General features: G+C 42.7%; 1 protein-coding gene across 2 annotated transcripts in view; it reads left to right on the top strand.

Annotated features, from left to right (window-relative positions):
- The first annotated feature begins 520 nt into the window (after nucleotides 1-520).
- The window catches only part of TBL1XR1 (transducin beta like 1 X-linked receptor 1), a 176,688-nt gene continuing 151,359 nt past the window's right edge, over nucleotides 521-25,849 (top strand). For both annotated transcript variants that reach the window (XM_019532749.1, XM_019532748.1), the window contains exon 1: nucleotides 521-1,026. The gene's annotated coding sequence lies outside the window, so the exon portion shown is untranslated. The remainder of the gene's footprint in view (nucleotides 1,027-25,849) is intronic.

Here is a 25,849-nt window from a genome sequence, read left to right as displayed (position 1 = left end):
CTTGTTTGGGTGCCTTTGTGCCCCCCCCAACACACCCCCTTCCTCTTCTCCTTTCCCACCCTTGGCTCCCCCTCCCCCCAACCTTTTGGGTTTTATATATATTAAAATAAAGGGTGGGGAAAGGTTGGGGGGGGGGGAGGATTTGCTGCAAATTGAATCAAGGAGCCATCATGAGGCAGGCTGGTTTCTAGCCTATTTTTAGCTTGATTGGTGTAAAGAAGAGGCATCTTGTAGGATTTGAATGTTTATTTTGCAGTGCACATATTTAAGAAAAAAAAGGGGGGGGGGAAGCCACACCAAAGTGTGACCTTAGGTCTGTATTTAATTATTTATTTATTTGCAGTGGGTTTCTGGTGCCTTTGTATGGGGTAGAAATGTGCTTGTGGCTGAACTCATGGTGGAGTGGGGGAGGGGAGTGCTCCTGTGTCCACACTTTTTTTCCTCTGTGTGATTGTTTTGTTGTTTGTTTTCCCCTCCCCCCCCTTCCCCTTCCCCTTCTTTTTCTTTCCCCTCTCTCCTTAATTTCCTTTCTTTGCAATTGTGCTGTGTGCATTTCCCTTTGGAAGTTCAAGGGAATGGTTTCCTTTGTGTTTCTGCAGCCCTGGGTGGGTGTGAGAGGGGACCCTCTTGTATTTATCATTTGGATTTGAAGCTGGGAAGTGGCAAAGTTTTCTGTGTGGGGCAGTCCCCTGTTGAGTTTGGGGTGGCACATGAGGAGCTTTTTGGTGACAGGAAGGGCCACATGGAGAAGCAAGATGCGGGCCCTAGTTGTGGAAATGGAAGTGTTTCTGCTTTTTTTTTCTTCGTAAGTGTGTTGTGTTGTTTTTTTTTTTTCCTGAGCTTGATCATTCAAAAAAAAATGCGAAATGAAGCAGGCAGGCTTGTCCTGTGCACTAGATCTTTACACCTAAAATGGAGAGAGGCTCTCTGAGTTGGTGATCGACCATGTGTAGCAGTTGTAACACCAAAATGTGCTCTCTTAGTTTGCTTATGAAGGGGTGGACTTAGAAATTAAAGTTGTTACAGGTGAGTTGAATCTTTCGGCACTATATTCCCTGTGAAGGCAAAATTTATGAGAGAAAAAAGTCTCTTGTGAGAGCCTGGTATGTATTTCGTGCTTCCTTGTTGCTTGAGATAGCAAGGTGAGTCTTTTTTTTTCTTTAAGAAAGTTTGATCTGTAGGTTGCAGTGTGAAGTTTTGCTGTTGCAGTTTGTTGTTTTTGTTTTTATTTTTCCCCTCCCTACTGTCAACAGTACTCAACTTCCTTATTTTCCTGTCTGTGTAAATCACTAAATTAACTGATTTATAGTTGAGCTCGCGAAGCATGCTCATTCTTTGTTATTAAAGGAGAGGAGGCAGAAACTTGTGGTCAGGAGGATTCTGCAATTGTCACATACACAAATTGGTCTGAGCTTGACTGCACAGCATTTTACTGTTGTGGAGCTATTATAATAAATACTTGAGGGTGTTATAAAGCATATTCACAATGAAGATGCTTTATTATTGATGTTGTCTTGCTCATTGGATACTGACTCAGGCTTTGATTTGGGCCCATTCTGCAGGAAGGTGCCATTTGCAAAATTTCAGGTATGGCTTCTGAATAATGTCTGAAGTTTTAGGGCTGTTTGGCAGGTTTAAGGCCCTCCTTATGCTTCAAATTAAGCACAGACTTGGAGATCTGCCCTTGTGAAATTCATGGTGAGATTGGGGCCTTGATTGGGACCCATTCATGTTAATAATCTCATCAACAAATTTTATAAAATGTGTTGTTCCTGTGCAAGTGTCATAACAACCTTGCACAGGAACAACTTTAAGCACATGCATATTGTTTGTAGATCTTAAAATCATAAGGGGTGGGAGGGGGACACTGTTAAGATGAATGTGCCAAGCACATAGTTGTTGCTGTATAGTAGCAGGTTTTTTGTGGCTTCCTATTGTGATGATTTCTTTTTTTCTTTTTGGTTAAGTTTTAATATAATAACTTTGCATTATACTTTTAATCCCAGGTCATTTGAGACTCTCTGGTCTTTGTTTTATGAAGTTATGTTGGTTAAAGGAGTGGCAAGCTTTCTCTCCATGAAAATAGGGTTCGTGTGGTATTGTATCTTGGGAATCCAGTGTCTTGGGAACCCAGCCTCCCAAATTATTATTGAGATCACTTGGGAAATATTTAGCATGCATTCCATAAGAGGAGAGGGAAGGGACAAACTGAGACTTAAATATGTGAGTAACTGGGCCTTGTGTTTTGGCTTTTAGTATATAAATTAGTTAGATTTATTTTTTTTTTTCATTTGGATTTGTCAGTACTTCATTTGGCGGACTAAATGCCTAAAATCATTAGGTCTATTTGCTGTACAAGTGTAATATTTTCCTTCAAACCTCTATTTACAGTGTTTTTCCAAGAGAATTTGTACAAATGCTGCTCTTGAGGTTTTCATCTGTGAGGTAAATGACTGGGGTGTGTGTGGTGCTTTGAAGTTACAAGGTGTTATGTAAGTGCCAAGTACTGTACTAGTTTACTTGTGACTTCATAGTTGCTTTCCCCTTGTGAGAGAGCATGATATTTCAAAGCATTGTGACCTCTTATAAGATGTACCTGGATGGACTCAGGATAAGTGGTCAAAACCGTGAGCTGCATATGGTGTTTAAACTTTCAGTAAAACTTTTCTTAGACTGAATAACGCAATTTACGTTTACTTTGTCTGTCTTTCCTAAATTGACATTCTTACGGGGCTTAAATTAGAAAATTGTGTAAATATATAACACACATGGTTTATTCTTTTGCACACCAATTATCTCATGTAGTCTCCACATGTACATAAGCTGCTTGTATGGGTTGGTGTTTGTAGGGTTTGGAACTAAATTATTATTATATTTGTATTGCCTACGTTATTTTGGGTGTGTGTCTACATACCCACACAGAAATGAGCTGAGTATCTTTACTTCAGTAAATGCCTACCAAAATAATATATTTTCTGCAGATTGATTATTTAACTTTTATAGATAATTTTTAAACTTCTGAGCAAGTACGCTGTGGGCAAAATAGTGTGTAGTACACACCCCATGCTCCTATTTCTAGGAACGCTTCCTAAGTGACTACTGAGATGCTGTCCATCCTGCTTCACGTGGAGGCATGGAAGGGTTGGCTACAGGTTGAATTTATACTGTAGTAAAGTTTGATGCTTGAAAAAGTTTGTTTTGTTTTTTGTGGATGAGTTGGCTGACACTTTCACTTGGAAAAGACAACATGTATGGGAGACACTAGTCACATTTGCAAAAAATCTGAATTTTTGCATCTCTGTTTGAAGTCAGGGAACAATTTTGTGTGCTTAGCTTCTCAGAAAATTAAGCCCTGCTGGTATTTTGCTGACTTTGCAGACTTCTTTTTAGGGCTGTAATGCCTGTTTTCCCTGGGAGTAATGTTGGAGATGGAAGAATTACAACAATGGAATGAGGACTAAAAATGTAAAGTCACAGAGTACATGGAGTATTTGCCTCAGTGTGGCGAAAGAGTGATCTTGATTATTATTGGTGCCGAGCAGTTAAAAATCAGTCATTCACAGGATGTCCTGGGTTTTTTGTGTCTGTCTTTTACAGTTAATATCCAGTTATAACCTCTCTTCTGTGTACCATGTTATGGAGAAGCTTCAAATACTCATCTGCCATAAGCAAACATTTTGCAACAAAACTTTGGGTAGCTGGAGCAGCATTACTAGAAATTTTAGATGGTCCTGAGGACATGTGTACAGGCCTCCCTGCTCCCTCAGGCAGGGCAGTGGTCCTCTCAAGCTGAGTGGCAATCTGCTATCTGGCAGCTGATGCCAGGGCTCTTTTTAAACTCTTGGTGTGGCCTGCAGGAGGATTTTTATAATCCCTATACTCATCATGGTGATATCACACACTTGTAGAGTCTTATGGATCAAAACTATTAACTTTTCAAAGTTTTTCCTACTCTGTTTCAGGGGTATAGGTTGTAGCCATGTTGGTCTAAGGACATAGACAAAGTTCTTTCAGTAAATCTAATATCTTTTATTAGACCAACTAAAATAGTTGAAAAAATTCTTCTTTGCAGGCTTTTGGGTATAAACACCCATGTACCTCAAAGCTGTAGCTTTTCATAGTTGCTGGAAAAAAGTTAAGACCATGTAGCAATTTTCTGTATAATGTGTTGTTTCTGGAGTTTTATCCAGGTTAAGAGTTAAGGTGTTGAATCTTCCAAGAAAGTCGTGTGCCGGGCACCACAACCATAGATATTGTCAATGTTGAGGGGCCTAAAGTTTGAATTCATCCTAAAAGTTAGTCCCCATGTCTTTCAAGCAGACTGTGCTAAAGTTCATGTTTCTCATGTGGGTGACCTATCAACATTGTGACCATAGAGCTGGGAATTCTTGTTATCACAAGTGCACGTGAGGTGAATTCCAACATCCTGAGAGCTGCCCAAGAAGCATCAGGCAGAGACCTTGAGGGACAATTTGAAGGGCACTGTATATGAAGTTGGGTTGCAAAACCAAGGGGCAAAATCGCAGGTGTATCAGCTCACCCAGAATGTCTGAGAGGAGTTAGTTTTGATGTTGCATGCAACTTTTTTTTTTTCCTCTGTCCAGATTGGGTGGTTGCAGGAGGTCAGTAACAAAAATTAGGACATGCAACATTGAGGACATGCGGAATGTTTTTATTTGTCCTGTGTGAAGTCACAGGAAGTTTGGTGCTCCCAGTTTGGCAGTATGTCCTTCAGTCTGCAGTGTTCAGTGAGAAGACAACTATTAAACAGTGGATCATAGGTAATTTTTTTTATATGGTTGTCAACATCCTTATTCTACTGCAAAAGTTCCTGCTTGGAACCTTAATGCATACACGCGTCCCTAAATAAAGGATCGTGCACATTGCCATGTTTTGGGTGGGGGAGGAGTGTGGTTTTAGATTTACTACCATGGTTAGTTTTGCTATAATCTTTTTTTTTTAATTGCTGATGATATAAAAGATAAATGTTTATCAACTTTTCATTAATGTGTATATTAGTAAGTTATGGTAATATATTTTGGGCAAATATATTTTTAGTTTTTTCTAAATGTAGCTATAACCCCACAGTATGGATTAGCAAAACGGATTGTATGTCTGCATCTTTGATTTTTGAGCATACTCTGGAAGAGAGGTAGCACTTGTTTTTCATTTCAGCTGCATGGGTAAGCTTGCTTTATGTAGCAGTCATTTGATATTTCTTGCTTAAATTCTGAATTCATTGTTTTGTGTAAGCAGAAGGAGTTTAGAACAACATAACCTCAGTATATTGAAGTGGAATAATACTCGGGCCAAGAATACAAAGAAATAGCTTGCTAAGCAAATTCGATAAACTTGGTGTCATAGAAAAGAAAGCGATCTGCTCCTAAATTTAAATATTCATGTAAACCAACTTTTTTCTTACAAGTACATTCGTCGATATTGGTAATATTCGAGAGGATTTGTTGGTGGGGAACAACCCCCCCCTTCCTTCCCCTTGGCTTATTCCATCTGTTACTTGAGTAGATTTTAAAAGGTCTTTGGTTCTCCACTGGACTCATATCCATATACTTACATTGTTCATGTTGGCCAAATCCATTCTGATTGATTCTTCCATGCACTTTAAGTTATTTGAGAGAGGGAGTTAGCTATGTTAGTCTGAAGCCGGGCAGGGTGGCACCTTAAAGACTAACTCTTTCCGAAAGTATAAGCTTTCATGAACAACAGCCTACTTCAGATTCTGTGAATGAACCATCATTACTTTGCTTATTCCAGGTTATCAAATGCCTATAAAAAGTTCTCTGATTTTATGTATGATGAATGTAATACTTATAGAGTATCTTAGATATTGCATTCAAATACTCTTTTCCATCAAAATGTACCTTCTCAGAGCTTTTATAAATAATCCCTGCGAATCACTCTTTGGGAAGATAGATAGAGACCTTCACACACACCTCAGATAGCTGCATTCTGGATGGCAGGGGCAGGCTGAGTGTTAAACAGTTGTCACTGAATATTCCCGCCCTCTGAATTTTCCTATTTTAAGCTAAAGGAATTGTTATCTGCGGGGCCACAGGGATCGTAATTTGTGTAGCCTTCTCTGGGGGGAATTTCTTGTGGGGGGAATGCTGTGATTTGTTAAGGAGCTTGGATGCTTAAGTTATGCCATGTGGTTTAACTTAAGGCATGTGGCTTATATTGGTAGAACTGGTGAGAGACTTTTAAGAAAGATTAAGTGTATAAGGGAGGGAGGAATAGAAATTTGCAAAAAATGTTCATGCAAAACAATTTCCATGTTCTAGTCAATTTCTTTTGATTCCAGCATGCCTCTGTACTGGAGACTAGGCTGGTATGTGACCTAGCATATCAGATATCTGTTTACTAGTATTTCCGTTTCATGGAGGCTGAGATGGAGTTTGCTGTTCGTCATTTTAAATTACCAAAACTGTTAACATTAAAGGCTGCATCTTCAGTTGGACGCTACTAAGCAGCAGCAAAACTTGCAGACATGTCATTCAGGTAAAATCCTGTTTGTGCACGTGTCTGGTAGTGTGCTCAGCTCAGGTCCCTTTCGCTTCCCAGCTCAGCTTTTTAATAGATATGGAATGGTATTTGTCAGGCTGCCTTTGCAAGTGTATTTGTGGCTACTGAATTAAAATTACTCAGATTTTATTTGCTGTAAAAGTAGCAGAAGCTTGACACCACAGTGTTTTGCTTTGAAACACCCATTTATGTCTACACATTGACATGTATGTAGATTTCTCTAGTAGATATGAAAGGTTCTCCACTCCTCAGAAAAAATTAAACATGGTTATTGCTGTGCCATACAATTAGAAGGAAAAGCCCAGCCCCACATGCTTAACAATAACTACCAGTCGTAAAACTTCGTATTGCTAGTTCCCTTCTTCTAGAGCTCACCCTTCGCTGTTTATAATTCTGTGTTATCCCTCTTGGATGCGTTTCCTCTTGTTTGCTGTAATGTGGATACATTAGAATTTAGAATAAAGCTCCTAAAAACACAATTTAGAATGGACTTCCTAAACTTAAACGTGCTGTACATTTTGCCTTTATTACTTGCTTTAGTTTTTTCTCTTCGTAATTCTCATTTTCTGATAGAATTTTTTGTTTCATTTCATTCTTTGACAGTATAAAGGTCTTTCACAATCTTTTTTTTTTCTATCTGATTATCTTCCAAGGCAAAATGTTGTCCCTGTTCATCCTCACTTAATATTTTTCTCCACCATGGTTTTCCTTTCTCTCTTTCTTAAACTTCTTTGTGTAAATTATATACATTAAAGCAAGGGGGCTCGCTCCTTGGTGTGTGGGCCAGGTTTGGCCCATGGGTCAGGAAATCTGGCAGCAGAAGAACGGTGACATGGCTCCCCTGCTACTAAATTCCCAGCCCCTGGGGAGCCCTGGGTCCTGCATGCTGGATCAGGTACCCAGTTCCAGGGTGGAAGGCAGTGCCAGCCAGACACCTGGGATCCAATTCTGGTGCTCTGGAGTGGGAGGGGATGGTGCCAGGCCTCCAGGATCTGATCCCAGTGGGGAGGGATGGCATCAGTCCCTGCGGATTAATCCTAGCATGCTGGGGTGGGAGGGAGCAGTGCCAGGTCCTGGGAAACCAGTCCTGGTGGGTGGGGGCAGGAGGGGCACTACCAGGCCTTTAGGGTCCAGTGCCAGGGAGGCGGGGTGATGCCAGGCTCTTGGGGCCCAAGCCTAGTGCACAGGAGTGGAAGGGTGTCCTAGGGTCTGCTCCTTGTGCTCTGGGCAGGGAGGGGCGGTAAGATCCTGGTGCACAGGGCTTGATCCAGCCTGTGGACTGGCCCTGCCCCACTTGCCTCACTTGTAGGGCCAAAAGGTTGAGCAGCATTACATCAAAGTGCCCCTGTTTATCTGTATGTGTTTGAAAGCGTTATTGCACTTTGCAGGGATAGTTTAATTGGGCATTCCTTCAGAACTGAGCCATTATGTTGGGATGCAGGGTGGGTTGCAAAGTAAAACTTGCCAGCGTTGTTAGTTTCATTCTGCAGTCTGTGTTACTGACAGTACCTTGATGTGCAAAGGTAAGGTGGTGGGTGGGCATTATCCAGGAAAAGAAACAGAATTGACAAGTTCTGGTGATGCCTTTATTCGATGAAAAGAAACTCGCCTTTAGGCAGAGAGGATTGATTATACTTGATCCCAGTGAAATGAATGAGAGACTTAAGTGGAAGTTGGCTTGGTTCCTTAGTAGAAAGTTTAGGAGCTTCATTAGACAGAAATTAAAGTCTTTGGTGACTTTTTGTGGGGGGAGAATTTAGCTCACTATTTTCCTTATTTTTTTTTTGAACAGGAAAGGTGGAAAGTAAAAGACAAACTTTGTGACTTAAAGTAAAATTAGCCATAATGAATTTACTTATGGCCTTGATTTGTTTTGTATTATGGGCAGTGTCAGGAAGCCAGAGCAGAATTGCTGCTTTATAGCTATGGGTGCAGACAGGCCTTGATCCTTGCTAGCAAGTGCGTGTGGATAGCTTCTACTGCTTTTAAGCAGCTCTACTTACACAGATGAGCTTAAAGAACTGTGACTGGAAAATAGGAAGAATGTCTCCAAAGGGCTCTGGAGATGCAGTTTATCTCTAGGAATTGCAGAAGTGAAATATTCTGTTTGGTATTTGGGCATCAGAATGTGACCATTTTTGATTTGGTGGGGTTGATAGCCAGAAATCAAGGAAAACAAATCAAGGAAAAATGAATACATCATGAAATCTCTCTGACCATATGGCCTCAGCAAAACTTTGATAGCACACAAGTGTTTTGTCTTGGAAGTGTGCACAACTGTTGCAGGAGAAAAAATAAGCTGTGCTTTGAAGGAAGTCAATAAAGGGTTTTTGCTTGAAAGTCTTTAATATATCATTGTAAGCTCTTTGACACAAAGATGCTGACACTCACCATACTAATACTGCTCACACAGCCCCAGGGTCACAGTCACATATGTTGCATTTAAGTCATTGTTTCTTTTTATAAATTCCCATATTAAGGCGCATATAATGTATTCCAACATATGTCATGTAGAAACTTGCTGCAGTCATAAACCTAGCTTATAAGGTCTGTGGATGTAGCCATGCAGGCCTTATTTAGGGAGTGAACATAAGAATCGTAAGAAATGCCATTGACTAGATCTGCTGGGTGTGGAGGGAGCCCTGCCCCCTGTTGCCCTGTGGAGTACAGTGCAAGGCTTCTCTTGCTGTGTGTGGAAGATGCAGGGGCTCTGCATGGACTGCCAGCAATAGAGGCAGCCAGGCAGGTTGTGCTCCTTGTCCCTACATTCAGCTCTGGCTGGAGCTGTGCCCCGCCAGAGCCTGTGCCAGGCATGAGTGCCCCTACCTGCTGTTGCTGGCAGTGGGGGCTGCGCACCATGTGGGGGGGGATCCCCATGCTCTCTACTCCCCCTCACACTGCACAAACCTTAAACACCCACAGCCTGCTCTCATGACCTCCACCGACATATAGGCACACCCCAAAATACCTTACGCCCTCCTGTACATTCAACCCACCGTGTGTGTGTGCGCGTGCGTGCGCACACACACACACTCACTCACTCACTCGCTCTCTCTACCAGTCAGACTTCATTTTTGAGTTATTATGCGATCACCCTTGTACATTCCACAAACACAAATCATGATAAAAATATTTTTTGTAATAAAATTAAAGCATGTTATATATAGTAGGTGTTTGATTTCTAGTATGACTTCATTTTTTTCTGTTTCTAAGATGGCAGCCCTTCCCCAAAGGAGTATTTGGGGGTGAGGGGCAAGGAGAGGCACTTCCGGCAGGAAAAGCCAAGGCTTAGCAGGTGGGACTTCCAGGCCTAATATGGCAACAAGAGGGCAGGGCAACTGCCAAGGGGCAGGGCTACCAATGTAGCCCATAACAGCTTACCAAAACTCTTTAAGCAGCCCTCCGGCTGAAATAATTGGCCGACCCTGCCATATTACCATTTAGCTTAGTTATCCTCATGCAGTGGATGCTGAGGAGGAGTGTGAGCAAGATATGTCCAGAATCATCTGCCCCTTGCTGCTTTCCCATTGCATGTTTCAGCTGTGGGAGGCTTAAGGAGTTAACTAGATGTCATCACTTTAATTCTGAAGTAGAACTGCAGGATTGGTGCCTTTGCTTGGGGGGGGGGAACGTTTATTATGTTGTTGTTTTTGCTTTTTGTTAAAAACCAAATGTAGTGTAGTTTATTTGCTTGATTCAGTGGGGTTTTTTTGAGGGGGGGTTAACTCTTAGAAATAAATCTTGCGGGTCATCATTATTAGTTCACAGTCTGGATCGAGACGTATATGATATTTTTCCTCTTCAAAGTGTTCTAGTCTGAGTTATTGAGCATTGATGCTTGCAGTATATTTGACGGTATTTACTATATTCTTAAATTATGACAGCTCTCTGTTGGTTGTACCTGGGTGCTTTAGTAGCACGTGTTGGATTGTCAGATGATGTAAATCATTTTAGCTCTGACTTCACATTGATTTAATCTGAGAATCTGCCTCTTTGTGAGTAGCCACTCCAGTCTACTGTTGAATGCCTCCCTGCTACCTCCTTTCTGGAGGCTTATATGTAAGTTCTAAAATATTGCTGCAGTTTCATTACAGTGTCAGCAGCAAGTTGTTGGAGTCCCAGTGCAGTTGTTATACCCTAACTGAATGTATATAGATGAGTCATCGTTTAAGGATTTAAACTTTTCGTATGCACCATTACTGTTTGTCTAGCCGGGCTCTTTTCAGGAACTACTCTGAGACAGTGTCATGGAGTTGTGAAGGCAGGGCCTCCAGAATTATCCTGTGGTTCAGTTTTAATTTGTATTCTTGGCATCAAAGCAATTTCTGCAGATTTCCATAGGATTGTTGTACTGGTATCATATTCAGAATTCCAGGGAACCCCCAGTATCCTGGCAGTTCTAGCTTGATATTAAATATTGGGTGTTACAAGTTGTCAGTGTTACTGCAGAAAAGACTTTGGGTTGTTTGTTGAGAGAATTTGGGATTTTTAAACGGAGAAAACCAGGATCCCTGGTTATGAAGCGGTTTTCTACCACGGGACTTCTGTCAGTGTAGATAGGTGAAGGCAAATCCACAACTTGAGGAAAAAATATCAGTGTAAGTCACCTTTTGTCTGCATTTGTAATTTGCCTTTTTGCACTTATGTTAATGTTTGTAGAAGAGTTTAATTTTTTCAGCAACAAACTGCTTTCACCTTTCATCTTTTGAGCTGAAATTTTCTATTCCTGCTTGAAAGTGAAGTTCTGAGTTTGGTTTTTTTTATTTTTATTTTTCTTGAAAATCTCTTCACACGGTTTTGAGACATTTAAAAAAAATACGTATTATCTTTGTACCATAACTCTTCCTAAAGAATATACCTGCAGCGGAAACTTCTGAGGACTGCACTTTATTCTGAACATAATCCACACTCTGGGCTGTTACCTTTGCTTGAACTTAAAAATGTAAGCCTTTATAAGAATTTGTCAATGCTTCAAGATTTAATTTTGGTTAACATATGCAGGGGTAGCAAAGATACCAGCCTATATAGCCTGTAATAGGGCCATATCACAAAGGGTGCTGTCTCAGACTAGACCCTTGTGGTCACTGGCCCCAGCCCTGGCCCTGTGTGATGCATGCAGTGTTCGGAGCTGGTCTAGACTGTGCACTAGATACAGTGTGCAGGGCCAGTCTGTGGGCCTGATTTGGCCTGTGGACTGCCCCATGCACTCATCCACCCTGCAGGGCCTGATGAGTTTGATACCTCTGATGTAGGCTGTGAATTTAAAGTGCAGTAGCTATTTTGGAATAAGTTCACATGTAGGCACTCTAGAGTAACAGTATGCTGTTCCTGTTTTGGTCTGCTTCGCTGGTTACTTTGGAATAGCTGTTGAATGTGTAGCAAGCCCTAGACTCGTTGCTGCATATGAGTAGTCAGCTAAGATACTTTTTTTAAAGAAGAAATGAAAGCCTTTGCTTCTCATGACACCTCTTCATGTTCTTGTGAGAGACTTGTCTAGGGCCTGGGGCATTGAATTTTATGAAAAAAGAGCCAATCCTTCAGAAAGAGTCTTAAGTTTAAGACAGAAGAAAAATATTTGAGTGAAAAGAGATGAAGCTCCATAACACTTGTTTCTTTGGCATGCTGTAGCAGTAAGGCAACCACACATTTTCAGTTGTTTGTGACTCTGGGCTATTGTTCCATGTTCATTTGCAGCGGCTGCAAATGATCGCAATGTGGTGCATTAAAGTTAGCCCAAGTCAGGAGCAGACACGCTTTCATGCACAAGCCACGTACTGATCATGCTCTGTTGCTGGAGGGCTGGTGAGCTGGCATCCCAGTGTGTCTTGCATTTACAGGTGTTCTTTTAAAGCCATTTAAGGCTTTCCTGGAAGCTGAGGAGGAAGACACTGGTCAGGACATTTCACTTCATTTAAAAACTCACAACTGAGTTCTTAAGTGTGGTCACAGCTCACAGGGTCACCGTCATACGAGAAGATGGCCAGGCCATACCTGTCTTCAGTGCAGGTTGGGGTGATGCCGTATGTCCTGCGGGCAATGTTCCCTCTAAGCTGTGTGGCGTGTGCGGCCGTGCAGGTGTGCTTGAGCAGCACTGCCAGGCACGCCTGCGCGGCCGTGAAAGCGACACAGCTTAGAGGGAATGCTGCCTGTGGGCATGCCCCAGAGTGGGTACTGGCATTGCCAGTGTGCCAAACACCGTCTCCCTGGCCACGGGCCGAAGTTTGGGTGGGGTATAGAGTGCCCCATGGTATGGGAGACATGGAGAGATGCATCCTGGGAAGCTGAGGGACTATGGGATCTTTGTTTTATGTGTGTGGAGCAGTTTGATATACAGATAAGATAATCCTTCTGGAAAAGGAGCAAATTTGCAACACCACAGTGGCCTGTAACACGTACTAAGTTGCCTGTGTTTTAATTGCACTTAGTAAGTGTTAATTTGAACGTGACATCACCCGCTGCAAATTTTTTTCTTTGGGCTGTGTTTTTCCAGGCTTGTTCTGTGCCTGGAAGTGGTGTGGGTTTTTTTTTTTAATTGCCTTACAGAGTTAAGATGTGCGTTTGAATGGGGGGGGGGGGAACCATTTAAAAAAGTGCGCGCACACACACACACAACAGTGACAGAAATTTTAATCGGCTTTTATGTAGTTCAGTAGTAGCCCCAGCTGTGAGAAGGGTTTTAGATAGTTGCAGTGTTTATACGGTTTTAAGGTATGTAGGTTTTGTGTAGTCTGAAATTTTGATTTTTGTATTACCAAGTTATAGAGGCCTTTCAGAACTACATTTTACTAATGCTCAATAAATTTGGAAATACAATGCATAGAAGTAATTCTTCAGTCCTACAGGTATTCATCTATGTGTGTGAAGTTAAACATAAGCATTGAGTACATGTTCACAGAATGTGGAGCCTATGAACATAAAGGGAAAGCTGCACTAGATATTTGCCCACCTGAGTTAGCTGATTACTTTGCTAAGTGAGCAGGGCCTCTGCAGTTGTACCACTTGATATACCTAACATGGGAGGTTGGAGATTTGGCACTCTGCAGCGGTGCAGTTGCTAAGGTTTATAAGCTGGGTCAAATAGAAATTGATTTTTCAAGCCTGCAGATCTGTTACACTGGGGTTCAAGAAAGGTGTATTGAAGAGTGCCCTGAGAACAAGAAAGTATAGTTCCTGGAAGAGGTGCCAAAATGCCATGGCAATCTGGCTTCAGTTCAGGTTATTAGAACCTGTGCTGTTCTGATAACCCCTGAAATCCTGCTGAGAGGACGGAGACAGGACAGCCGAGATCTCATGAACCAGCAAGCCCATAATTGATGAGAAGACTCATGCTTGTCACCTCCCACCAAAGGTACAAACCAGCACATATATTTCCCCTGGTTTTCCAGCATAGTGCCTCAGCACCTGAATTACCAGTTACTTGCTTTGTCCTCTTTACTACTGACTGGGATACTAAACCTGTGTATATTTTTGGTGCTACAAGCATCAGAGATGCGTCTTGTTTGGTGCTGTTCCTCCTTATTTTCAACCTGACCTGAATTTAAAACTTTTTGTTCTTCAATATTTTAGTATTGGTAACATTTTATAATATATAGCTTTCTGAACTGTATTTTTCCTCCTGAAATATTTTGATTGAATTCTAAGACCACACAAATGATTTAGGGACACCCCCATCAAAACAAAACCAAAAATATAGGTCTCCTGTAAGACTGAAAAATATTTCCTGAAAGCTCATTCCTACAGACTTTGCAAGGTGTTGATATTGGTTGTATGGTTCTAAAATGTGGAATTTTCCTCAAGGGAAAATTTGTGTGCGTTTGGTGTGGGTGTGGGAATCTTTGATCATCAGTGACACGATCCCATACTATTTTACCGTTGATGCTGTGCAGTATCAAATAATTATTTCTTGTTATAAGGTAGTGGTGTCAATGCAGCCCTAAGCTTTTGTTTTGCAAGTTGCTTTGTAGAAATGCATCCTTTCTCCTGCATGGTGTCCATAGAGTTTTGTGTTCAAGCATGGTTCCACTCACAGTGCTCCTTTTGGAATCAGGGTTTTGGATGTCATTTGTGAAAGTTAACTGTTCTTATACAACATACTGCATAATAAATAGCATAACAGAATAGCAGTGAAATAGCTCACCTAAGTCTGCAAATGAATTATCATAATTAACTGCCTCTTCCCTTGAATTGTACCTAATGAGGGCTGTACTGTTGGCTGAAAATAAATTGTATAGTACATTACCATTGACAAAATTATTTACATACCTCAGAGAGAAAAGAATGTATAAAAAGCCTGCCAAAGATGTGGTGGACCATTATGGAAATGAAATCGGCAAATAAAAGAACAAATAGAAACACCGTTGTGGGGGGGTTCTTCCGTAAGATTCTAAGAAAAAAATCATACTGTACCACTATATTTTAATAGTATGTGGTCAAGTAATTAAACTCTATCAGATGCAACAAAAATACATACAGTTCATATATACAAAGGGACAAAATTAAGTCCTGCATTCGGTTTCAGGCTCATCCTATAAAGGGATCAACTGATGTGGACATTTTAGGGTTTCTGAATTTCTAGAGCAAGATTTACTTCCTAGTACATAGATCGGGGGTAGGTAGTTACTTTGGCCCAATGACCACGTAGGGAGTTTTGGTGAGCTGTTGTAGGCTGGGACGGCACCTCTTGCCCTTCTCCCACGCAGCAGCTCACCAGGACTCCCTAGTTAGCCCCATCCTGTCCACCTGGCCATGTGGGGCCCAGTCAGTCTTCATGGAGACCCCAGGATCACAGGGTTGTGACAGCAAGGAGCTGTGGCAGTGCCATGATCTGCTTTCTGCACGCCATGCCTGCAGAACTGATGCTCCTCGCAGGGGCATGTGGGTGGCGGATCATGGCTCTGCTCCATGCTTAGCTGGGAGTGGTACAGGTGGGAGGAGCTGGGACTGGGATTGTGGGCGGTGACACCGTAGGGCCAGGACCCTGCGATCCCAACCCCGGTCCCACCCTTCCACCTGTCCCACTCCCAGATGCCACTCCCTGCCGGCCCAGGTTCCCTCTCCCGGTCAAGTGCAAAGCAGTGCCATGATCTGCTACATGCACACCCATGAGGGTGCTAGTTCTGCGGACAGGGGCTTTCAGGGAGCAAATTGTGGCTTGGTCCCAGTCCTGGCCCTGGCCCTGTGTGGTCACTGTCCCATGATCCTGGGATCTGCATGGAGATTGTCTGAGACCCATGCAGGGAGGGCACGTGGCCAGGCAGACGGGATAGGGCTGCAGGTGGGCAGGGAGCTTCATTCGGGCTTTGTCTTGGATCTTGGGGTGAGGACAGCATAGGGCTGGGGTAAAGCCATGATCTGTTCCCTGTGTGCCCCTGCCTGTGGAAATCTGCCCGTTGCAGAAGTGTGTGGGCAGCAGCACTGTCACTGCCCCATGGTCCTGGCCTCATCCACTCGTCCTGCTTCTGAACACTGCTCCCTACCTGCTCACAGCACAATCTCATCCCATCCACCCGGCCACACGCCCTGCCCGCACAGGTCCTGCCCCCAGTGAGTGCCGGGTGGACTTGCGGGGGTGCCCGGGCAACGGGCCTTGGTCCAGCAGCAGATGGAAGGAGTCGTCATAGCTGCCGGGAAGCAAGTTTGGCCCCCACACTGCCCCAGCCCTGCTGTGCACCCCGGGTAGCGGGACCAGGTGCACACACCATGGCCCAGGCTGCCCCCTTTGCCTGTGTTAGGTGGGACCAAGGACCCGCTGCAGGTTGAACAAAATCCTTTGGTGGGCCGAATCCATCCCGTGGGCTGCATTTTGCCCACTCCTGGCCTAGATAGTATCCAAAAAAGGTATCATATTTCAGAGCAAACGTAAGTTAAGTATAGTGGGATGCTGTGCTATACTTGCCTATAGAATACAATATTATCTAGACTACCATTCTGTCTTGTTGAATGTTTAACAATTGGTGAGTTGTTTTTTTTGTTTTTTTTCACAGCAGGCAATTCTTAACATCCTTAGGGAAAAATAAGAAATAAGCTTAGATTTTGATATGGAACCTTTATTACATAACATGGCATCCAATAGTATACTATTGGCCAATATTTATTGTACATAGCACCCACATAGTTAAACCCATCTAACTGGTAATTTATTAGCAGATTATATAGCTAAATGGAGGATGATTGTTGAAAATACCACAGTAATTACAAATGATTAGAGATGGGCCCAAGCTGCAACTGTATATTAGAGCTTGCCAAAAAGTTTAGGGTTACTTATGCTTAATGTAAAATAACAGTAAAGGGCTGCTTTTAAAGTTAAATCTGATTCCTATGGGAGGGTCTAGAATTTCCAAGGGGGATATGAGTGATGTGACTGGTGCTTCAGTGGTGGCTGCAGCCAGCACCGTCCCTCCCCTCTTCCACCCAACCATGAAATTGTGTCTTGGTAGTGTGTGTTGAGGATGTTTTTGAGTCCCTATGGAGGTATGCCTCCCTTGCCCTCTACCCCCACCACATCCTACCCTGCTGTAGGCACCCTCTCTACTTTGCTCAGTGGTGCCTCCTACCCTCACCCCCAAGTAGGGGCTTACGTCAGCATAGGTAGGGGACCTGCCAGCTGCTATGGATGTCCTGGGGCTGGTGAACCGCATTTAAAGCCCTGTTTTAATGGGTTGAATTCTGTTCCCATTCTCTCTCTCTCTCTCTCTCTCCCTTGCTCCTTGCCAGACTTTGCAGGTCATCCAGAATGCTAAAGCATTCAGATGATAAAGGTGAGGGAGAATAAGTAGTGTTTTCCATACTGAATTCTGGCAGTGTTTTCCTTGAAAAGCTCTAGCATCCCCATGCTTTGGAGCAGGAACTTGAAACTTGCCGGAGAGGTGACCATAGTGCCATTTGCCACCTCTGTGACCATATGTCCAAATTTGGCACAGGTTACCTTGTTATGTCATGTTTAATATTTGAATGCTTGACTTTGCAACTGTGGTGATCTTTTATGAATTTTTTGTATAATATTTAGAAAGCAAAGTGCCACTAATTAGTGCATAAATGCTTAAAAATGCCAAAGAAACAAAACTTTTTATTTCAAAGCCTTAATTTTTACCCAATATTATGAAGATACCTAACAAATAACAGCAAAACATTGTTTAATTAAGATGAAAAGGATGAGAGTTTTTAACACTGACTTATAACAATGGCGTTTAACTTAATGTATTCGTCACCTTGATGTACATTTCCAATGTGTTTTCTCTAAAACTACAAAATGCCTTTGAATGGTTTTTTATTGCAATATATGCTTTCTCTTTAGTAATGGGTGATTTAACAACATTGCAAATGCATCCTTTGCAAAAATATTTTAGTACTTGGTATTTCTCACTAATTATGCCTATTTCACTTAGCGTTGATCTGGACCATTCTTTAAAACATTATCACTCCTGTGGTCTATTCCTGTAAATTAATTTGGCAAGTTGGTTTCTAAATGGAGATGGGGGTGAGGGGGCGATGAGGAGAGGAACTGTAATGTGAGGCAGGACAAGCTGTGGCTACATGCAAGCTAATCCCAAACCTGATTCAGATAAGGAGTGTGTTTGGCCACCACTAATAGCCAGATCCCTCTTCTGTTGTCCTTGTCCTGCTGCCTAAGCCATTTTTTTTTAAATAAGTCATTTAAAAAAAAATGGCATCCCTGCTTGGGCATTTTGGCTTTTCAGCCAATGGGGTTAGGATTTGGAATGAACTCAGAGAATCGCTACATCTTGGGTAGCTCAGACATGGGACACTGAAGAGCCTTGGAGGCCTTGGGAGAACCCACCAGTCAGCCCCTCTTTGGCTCCACTTACCGTGGATCCAGACTGAGGTAGGTGAGTACCAGGTGATTTAGAACCACTTTATGTAATACACATGCTCCATTTAGTCTTCCAGGCTATATTGCATGGCCAGCAAATCTGGGACAAGGGTTTACCTTGTGTGTAGACAGACATAGCTGCTGTGTTGCCCTAAAAAGATAGCAATACACAGCTCTTACGATGCATCTCTTATGTGTGCATGATTCTCTAGTGCAGGGTTTATGAACCTTTTTTAGACTTGAGGCACTGCTTAGGAAAATGCAAGCTCATAGCTGGTATTTGTTTTTGTGGGGGGGGTTTATTTGTTTTTTTAACTTCAGAAAAAGAATAGAGCAATTCTTTTGTTGCAAAGAACTCAGAAAAACCACATGTAGGAATGTGTCTTTTTTTAACACTGAATCCCTATTTGAAATCTCTTGGTTTGCACACCTAATAGTGCTGACCATGTGTAGCAGCACCCTGTGATATTGTTGAAAGGATCTCAAGGCACCCCATGATGCCAGGGAACCCTGGTTGAGAGTCACATCTCTAGTGGTACGAGCGTAACAAAACCCCACTAAATTTAACCCTACTTCACTCAGTAATATCAGTTTAGCTATCCTATACAGTTGCAGGCTCATGAAGCTATAACAGAGCATATCAGCTGCTGTGGCCCTTAGCAGTACCTCCCCTTTTCCTTTTAAATTGGCTAAAGTGTACTGTTGGCCATGTTCTTAGTTGTGGCCAACTTAAGGCTTAGTAGCTAGCATTACAATGACAGAAAATGATGCCTCTTTTTGGAAAAAATACAATGGTGGCAACACTAAATTCATGATCATGTTACCTGTGCTTGAGTTGTGCAAACGTTGACGCTGGAAACATTCTGGGTGTTTCATTAGTAGAAACCACAACGCTGCTTCTATTCAAGTTGACAAGCCCTGGAGCTAGAGAGGAAACTAGTGGAAAGTTGAGGGAGCACAGAGGCAGAAATCAAATGGACAGGCAAGTTATGTGACTCTTTTCCAAAGAAAATAACTACTGAGTTACTGAGCAAGTGGATTCAGATTTTTGCCGCCTTAAGTTTGTTTTGTAGGGACAGCAGAAAACATATTCCCTGCAATTCAAATCCTGCCAGAAAGGAGTTAATTAATTTGCAATTTTTTCTGAGGTAGATTCATGCCTGGTGAAGGTATCAGATTGACAATAGTGGGACCTGCTCAAGGGTTGCATTGGCAGTAGTTGAACAACTCATCACGTTGTTGGGTCAGTCTCCCTCATTGTTAAATTGTTGAAAGGAGAGTCTTGAGTTATTGAAGACTCTTTCTGTCTCCATTCTCTGGGTCTCCATTCTCTGGGACTAAATTGCTGCTGAGACTATCATCTTTAGAGAAAGTAACCCAATCACTGTTGAGAGTTTTGTGGTGTATTCAGGCTATCTGCTGTCTAGAACCTGGCCTAAAGTTAATCAACATCCCTTTTTGTAGGCTTCAGTTCTGGGCTACCAAATACCTCAGTCGTCTTCTGGATTTGAGACAGTAATCTAGAAGGAAACGGCTCTGTATTTTTTCTCTGCTCTTTTTAAACCAGTCAACATCTTATTTAATTTAGTTAACCTCAAAAAACTACTATTTTCATCATCTGGAGTAAAAGGAAAAATGCCACCTGTTGTAGTTTCATACGTAAATGCCATGCTTGCTGTCTTTAATATCCAAGGCAATTGAAAATAGAGGAGGCTTAAAATGACACCAGATGTACCAGAGTATTTTGAAAAACTCTTGCATGTCAAAAGCAGTTGGGAATCCCATCTGGCATTTTTGGCCATTACGGACTCATTCAGTCAATATTCTACTCTGACCTGATGTACCCAAATTTACTTCTTCTTCATGCCTTTAAGTCTACTGTGCTTAGTTCATATTTCTTCTCTCTTAAAATCCTCCTCTTGCTCCTCTGGTTGGTCCAGTCTTTTGCATCAGATTTGCATCCTGTTGATGACCACTCAGCTTCTTGGGTCATAAAATTAGCCTACCTAAAATTTGGCTCCTCCGGCATTAAAAAAAAATCCTTTAAAAATACTGTTTGCCTGACCACAAAACCTAATTATTGCGTATTGATCATGACAGCACTGATACCTTTTTATATCACCAAAACCAAATTAGCACATGGATCCTTTTGTGGGGGTTATCTGAAGTACACACACATACTGTGTGTGCTGAGCTGTGGGGTCACCATGGCTTGAAATCCTGCTTAGCCTGGTGGGGCCTAGTGTATTTATAGGGCACCTGTGCTAAAACTTGCAGCAGTTTCAGGAAAGATAACATGCATCAATTCTGGATGAGCTAAGCCTATGGGTACTATATGCAAATTACTACAGCTGTGCTTAATTTCAAGGTCAGTGTTCTCAAATTTGCTCCTTCCATGTGCTCAGGGAGAGCTGGGTCTGACAGTAAGGAGAAGGGGAAGGGGCTCCCAGGGAATGAAACTGGGGGGAAGCAGAGGGCAAGGGGGTTACCTGACCCCCTAAATGTATTTTCCTTGTTATAGGATGGGGACAAATTCAATACAAACCTCCAACAATTAGCTTATGTACCTGGAAAATTATAATTAATTATACATTTTCCATATATAAAATCTAATTATGGGGGGGGGGGCATTGTCTCAGGGTCATCTTAAATTTGAGTAAATATGGTTAAATGCTGTGGCAAACATCTAGATCACATCTGTGGTTCCTTGTGGCTGCAGGTGTACATAGTCCCAGTTACTTTGAGAGCCATAATCTTTTTAGGGAATGTGGGTGGGGGTTGTTAAAATCTAACCCTAGATCGCTTCTCGGCCTCTTGAAGGCTCAGATCGAGCGAAAACATTTATTCTTCAATCTGTTCTAATGGTTTATGGCCCTGGAGATTGACTTACATGCCTGAAGTGGCTGCATCCTGTTTGCTTTGACTGGTTGAGGTCCTTTAGTGGACCACGGGGAAGGGTGGGTTGTTTGAATGGGGTGGGAGTGAAATGCTGGTAGATGTTATTATTAAGGAGTTATTTTTTTGTATAGTAGTATTGACTGATACCACTTAATTCGATAGTATTGTTTTGTCTGAAATCCTTATTTTGCATTTTGTAAAGTGTCCTAATTCAAAGATTAGCACTTACATATTAAAATAGATGTCACGCAAATGGGTGAGTTCTGCTTAAAATAATATTGAGCTGTTCTCATCAGTCTGCTTCATGTTGACAAGGTGGACTATTAGAAAAGGCATTTTTAACTCTTAACGCTGTGTTACCCTTTGCCCATTTCAGCTCAGTACTCTATTTTGCAGCACTCTGAACCAGGTAGTGAAGGCAAACACCACTTGACAGCACTGACCCCTCCACCCGCACTTGTATTGCCGCTGGCCCTGGCAGAACAAGAATTTGCTACTTCCATGATAAATGGAATGGGTTCTGTTTAGATTTAAGGCCTATGCTTGTTATGTCCTATGCTTGTTTACAGCCTCAGTAAAACATGTTTGGGTTGTCTTTTGTGTAGATGACTTTACTTTGTTGCTCATGTACTAGTATTAGGACTAGGCGAAATGGCTCTGTTTCGTTTTGGTTTCAGATTTGGCTGTTTTGGAGGACAGCAATTTCATTTTGGTGTTTTAGATTGCTGTTTTGATTTGGCAGAATCTGTTTTGGAATTTCGGCGCTGATCTGGATATTCGGATTGGCTGGGGAGAGGCAGGCCCACCCAGGTGGCTGCAGGTTCTCCCACAGCTCCTCCAGTTGTGCCCACCCCTCTCTGGGCGGGCAGAGCCATGAGAGAAGCCCCCATGGCCGCCCTGCCTGCTCCCATCCTCCATGTGGCCCCAGCCTCCTGGCACTTAAAACAAAAAATGCCATGCACTCACTGACTGCAGCAGTGATGATAGGGGCCTCTGAGGGCTCATAGCAGAGCCCTCCACACGCAGTGGGGGGCAGCGGGGATCACCCCCTCTCCCCATAGCGTGGGTGCAGTGCTGAGCACTGTCTGGGAACGAGGGCTGAGCGGTGCTGGGCTCCAGCTGATGGGTGGAGCCACCCCAGTTCCCAGATGGTCCACAGCTGCACTGCACCTGCACCATGGGGCAGCTGTGGTGCAGGTGCCAAGCGGGAGGGGGCAGTCCCTGTTCCCCCCACGCAGTACAAGGCAGTGGGGGGTGGCTCTGCCACAAGCCCCCAGAAGCCCTGATCGTGCTGCTGCATCCAGTGAGTGCGGGGCTTTTTGTTTTTGTTTTTGTTTTTAAAGTGCTGGGAGGCTGGGGCTGGGCAGGACAGCCATGGGGCCTTCTCCCACAGCTCCTCCGGTTGTGCCTGCCTCTATCCTGGCAGGGGGAGCCATGGAAGAAGCCCCCATGACTGCCCTGCCTGGCCCCATGCCCTGCCTGGCCCCCACCTCCTGGCCTTTTAAAAGGAGGGCTGTGGCGGACTCTTCCCAGGGGCACCTCTGAAACATCCGAAATATTTCCGAAATGTTTTGGATGGTTTAGTTTTGTTTCGGATTCAGTGATTCGGGTGCTGAAATAGGCTGCAACGGCTGCTGAAATTTTGCACAGCCCTACTTGGTATATGGTGGATATTGGGTCTGGGGCTAACTTCAACACAGTCAGCAAGTGGGGGATTCCTAATACTTTGCATGTTCATCGTTTGTGGCATCGTCTGTCATGAGGCTCAGCTAATAATGCTTGACGTCAGGGATTGAAAGTTTAGCTAGCAGACTTCTTTGGCTGCTAGTACTAAATTTCTGATTAGAATTATGGTGACAGTTAGCAAACTGCTACTAACTAGCACTACAAAACTAGCATGTGTATACCGGTAATCTGTTCCAGGATTAGAATAGTAAATAAGTAGAAAGACTGAGCCATTGGAATTGTTAGTTAAATCCTTTTGTGAAGGGTAGGGATGGACTGGTTTTGAGTAGAGGGATAGGTTGTCATGACTGATCAGGTCAAACTGGAATTGTTAGAAAGATCTGGCTCTTTAGGATTGGGAGATTGGATGCAATTTCAATATACAGATAAAAGAATAATATGGGGAAAACATGAGTTTGGCAGGTGTGGAATAAGGAATAATTCAAGAGAAGTTGTAAATGTGGCTGTTGCTGGAGGGGAAGAAAGACATTTTATTTTCATTAAACTAGATTATATTAGAGAGTTTTCTTCCTTGAATCTTATCTCAGCACTGCAATAGAAGGAAATTACTTTTTGTCCTTTTGGATTACAGTGGGTGTGTTTGTTTAATAACAGGCTTCTAATTTTTTTTTTAACTGTTAATGAATAATGTCAGGGTTTTAGGTAGAACAGAGGCCATGCAATTTCAGAGAGAACAGGAAGGTAAGTTTAGCAGTATATTTGTTTCCATGTGCTTAGTCTCATAAGAAGATTAAAGGAACAACTTGAAAAACAAGGGGAGGTATAGGAATGAAATTACTCTCCAAAATAATTGTGATTGCCGAGTACTTTGGGTGCACTGGACTTCCTCTTATGTAGGAAACTTGTAGATACCCCCCTGCTTTCCAGATTCAAATATAAGATGAGATTTCCACCCCCATAAAATCAGCATGTAGAAAGAAGCTCCTTGTCTTGCATTCTCATACAAGGAAACCTCATTAAATACAGTGTTTATCATTAAATTGCTGCCAAAAGCAGCATGTGCTTAGTAATGGAAACCAACTAAAGTTGATTAAATGCAGCCAGCACTGAGCATGACTGTAAAACACATGGCCATATTGGGCAAATACACTGATGGGAACCTACTACCTGGCGCAGACCGTCTGAATAAGATGTATGATACTGCCTATTGTGCTCAGCCCCCTTCAGGGCCTTTTTCAAGTCGCGGGGAACTACTACGTTGAATATGTTTTGACTTGCTCTTCACTCCCACAGCTGAGCTCAGTGAATCCCATTTTCAGTGATTCCTTTTTCTTTATCAGCCTTAAATGTTTGGTGAAGATCACCGAACAGGGCCCCAAACAGTCTGCTCAGAATCCTTCTGTTGCCCCCTCTCTTAGCCTGACGCACACAAATAGTGTAGTCCTGACCTCCATGAGGTGGAGCTGGACAAGGTTGCCCTGCTCCTCATTTGCATATACATTTTCGGAGGATTCCAGGACTTGTTGCAAGCACACCCAGGTCTACACGTGAGGCGGGCTAATTAGCACATGGCTCCTTTTGGGGGGGGCATATCTGGAGTACATACTTATACTGACAAGTGCTGAGCTATGGGGTCATCATGACTTAAAATGCTGTTGACTCTATTAGGGGCCAGCCTGGTGAACTTATATGATAAATCATGAGCCTTTTGGCTTTGGACTAATATCATGAATAGTTTATATTGTATATAAGTGGGTGTGTCTACATATGCAATTACAGCTCCTGAATAAACTGCAGAGCCTATTGCATGTTCAGATGGTGTGCTGGGGAGCAATTTGCTCTGGAGCAATAAGCTCTACAGTTTATTCAGGTGCAGCACGTAGAGCCCTGGTGGAACAGCCCTGGCTCCTCAACTGTAGAGGAGCTGGCTGGAGCATGAAGGCACTTCATTGTGGGCCCCCACACTGAAGCACCCTCGTTTCCCCAGCCAGCCGGGCAGCATCTATGCATATGCTGCTGTGGAGTAAATTAATTTAGTCCAGCCTAACGGGTGCATGTGTAGATGCCAAGATGTTTACTGCGCAGCTAATCAGGCAACTGTGCAATAAAGTCTTGTGTAGATTAGTCTTAGTAAGTGCTGCTTAAAAGTGAATTTACAGAGTGGCTGTGCTAAAACTTGCAACAGTTGCAAAAAAGGGACAGTGCATCAATTTTTGATGAACTAAATCTATGGGTACCCATAGTATTTTGCCTATATGCCTACTATATGCCTATATGTAAATTGCCTACTTTGCCTATATGAAAATGACTACAGGCATGTTTATTTCAAAGTCAGTGTTTTCAGATTTGCCCCTCACTTCTGTGTGCTCAGGGAGAGCAAGGTCTGGCAGTAAATTTATAAATTTTTCATATATAGGATCTAATTATTGGTGGGGGGGGGTGGTTCTTATACCAAGGTAAGTGTGTGTGTGTGTTATAGTGAGGTTTTGCACTGTGGGAATGGTAGTGTGCAGGGTACTGTGTATGATAGTGTTTGTCTGACTGTTTGACAGATGGGCAGTAAAGGACAGCATTGTTAGGACAATATAGTGTGGGTCTTTATAGGCTGCTGGAGCTATTAGGTAGGTTGAGGATAGGTTACTGTTTGATTAGTTTGATGTCAAATTTGAATGAGATGTTTCCCTGTATTATGTTGCCATTTCTTCTGGTTTTCTCTCTTTTATCTTTCAAGTGTGGATGATAAGTTCTTTTATCACCAATCATTGACCCAAGGAATTAGCAAAGGATCAACAGATAAAATGATTTGGGCAGAAAAGTAACTAAGGATGGGGTAACTGGGAATGGTTCATGGGGTGCATACAAGTGTTATGTTTTTACTGGTAGAATTGCTTTTCC

The sequence above is a fragment of the Crocodylus porosus genome, unplaced genomic scaffold (genome assembly GCF_001723895.1).
Source record: "Crocodylus porosus isolate Cpor-Errol unplaced genomic scaffold, CroPor_comp1, whole genome shotgun sequence".
Lineage (NCBI taxonomy): Eukaryota > Metazoa > Chordata > Crocodylia > Crocodylidae > Crocodylus > Crocodylus porosus.
The sequence above is the reverse complement of the archived record's forward strand: the minus strand, read 5'-3'. Positions and strand labels throughout refer to the sequence as shown.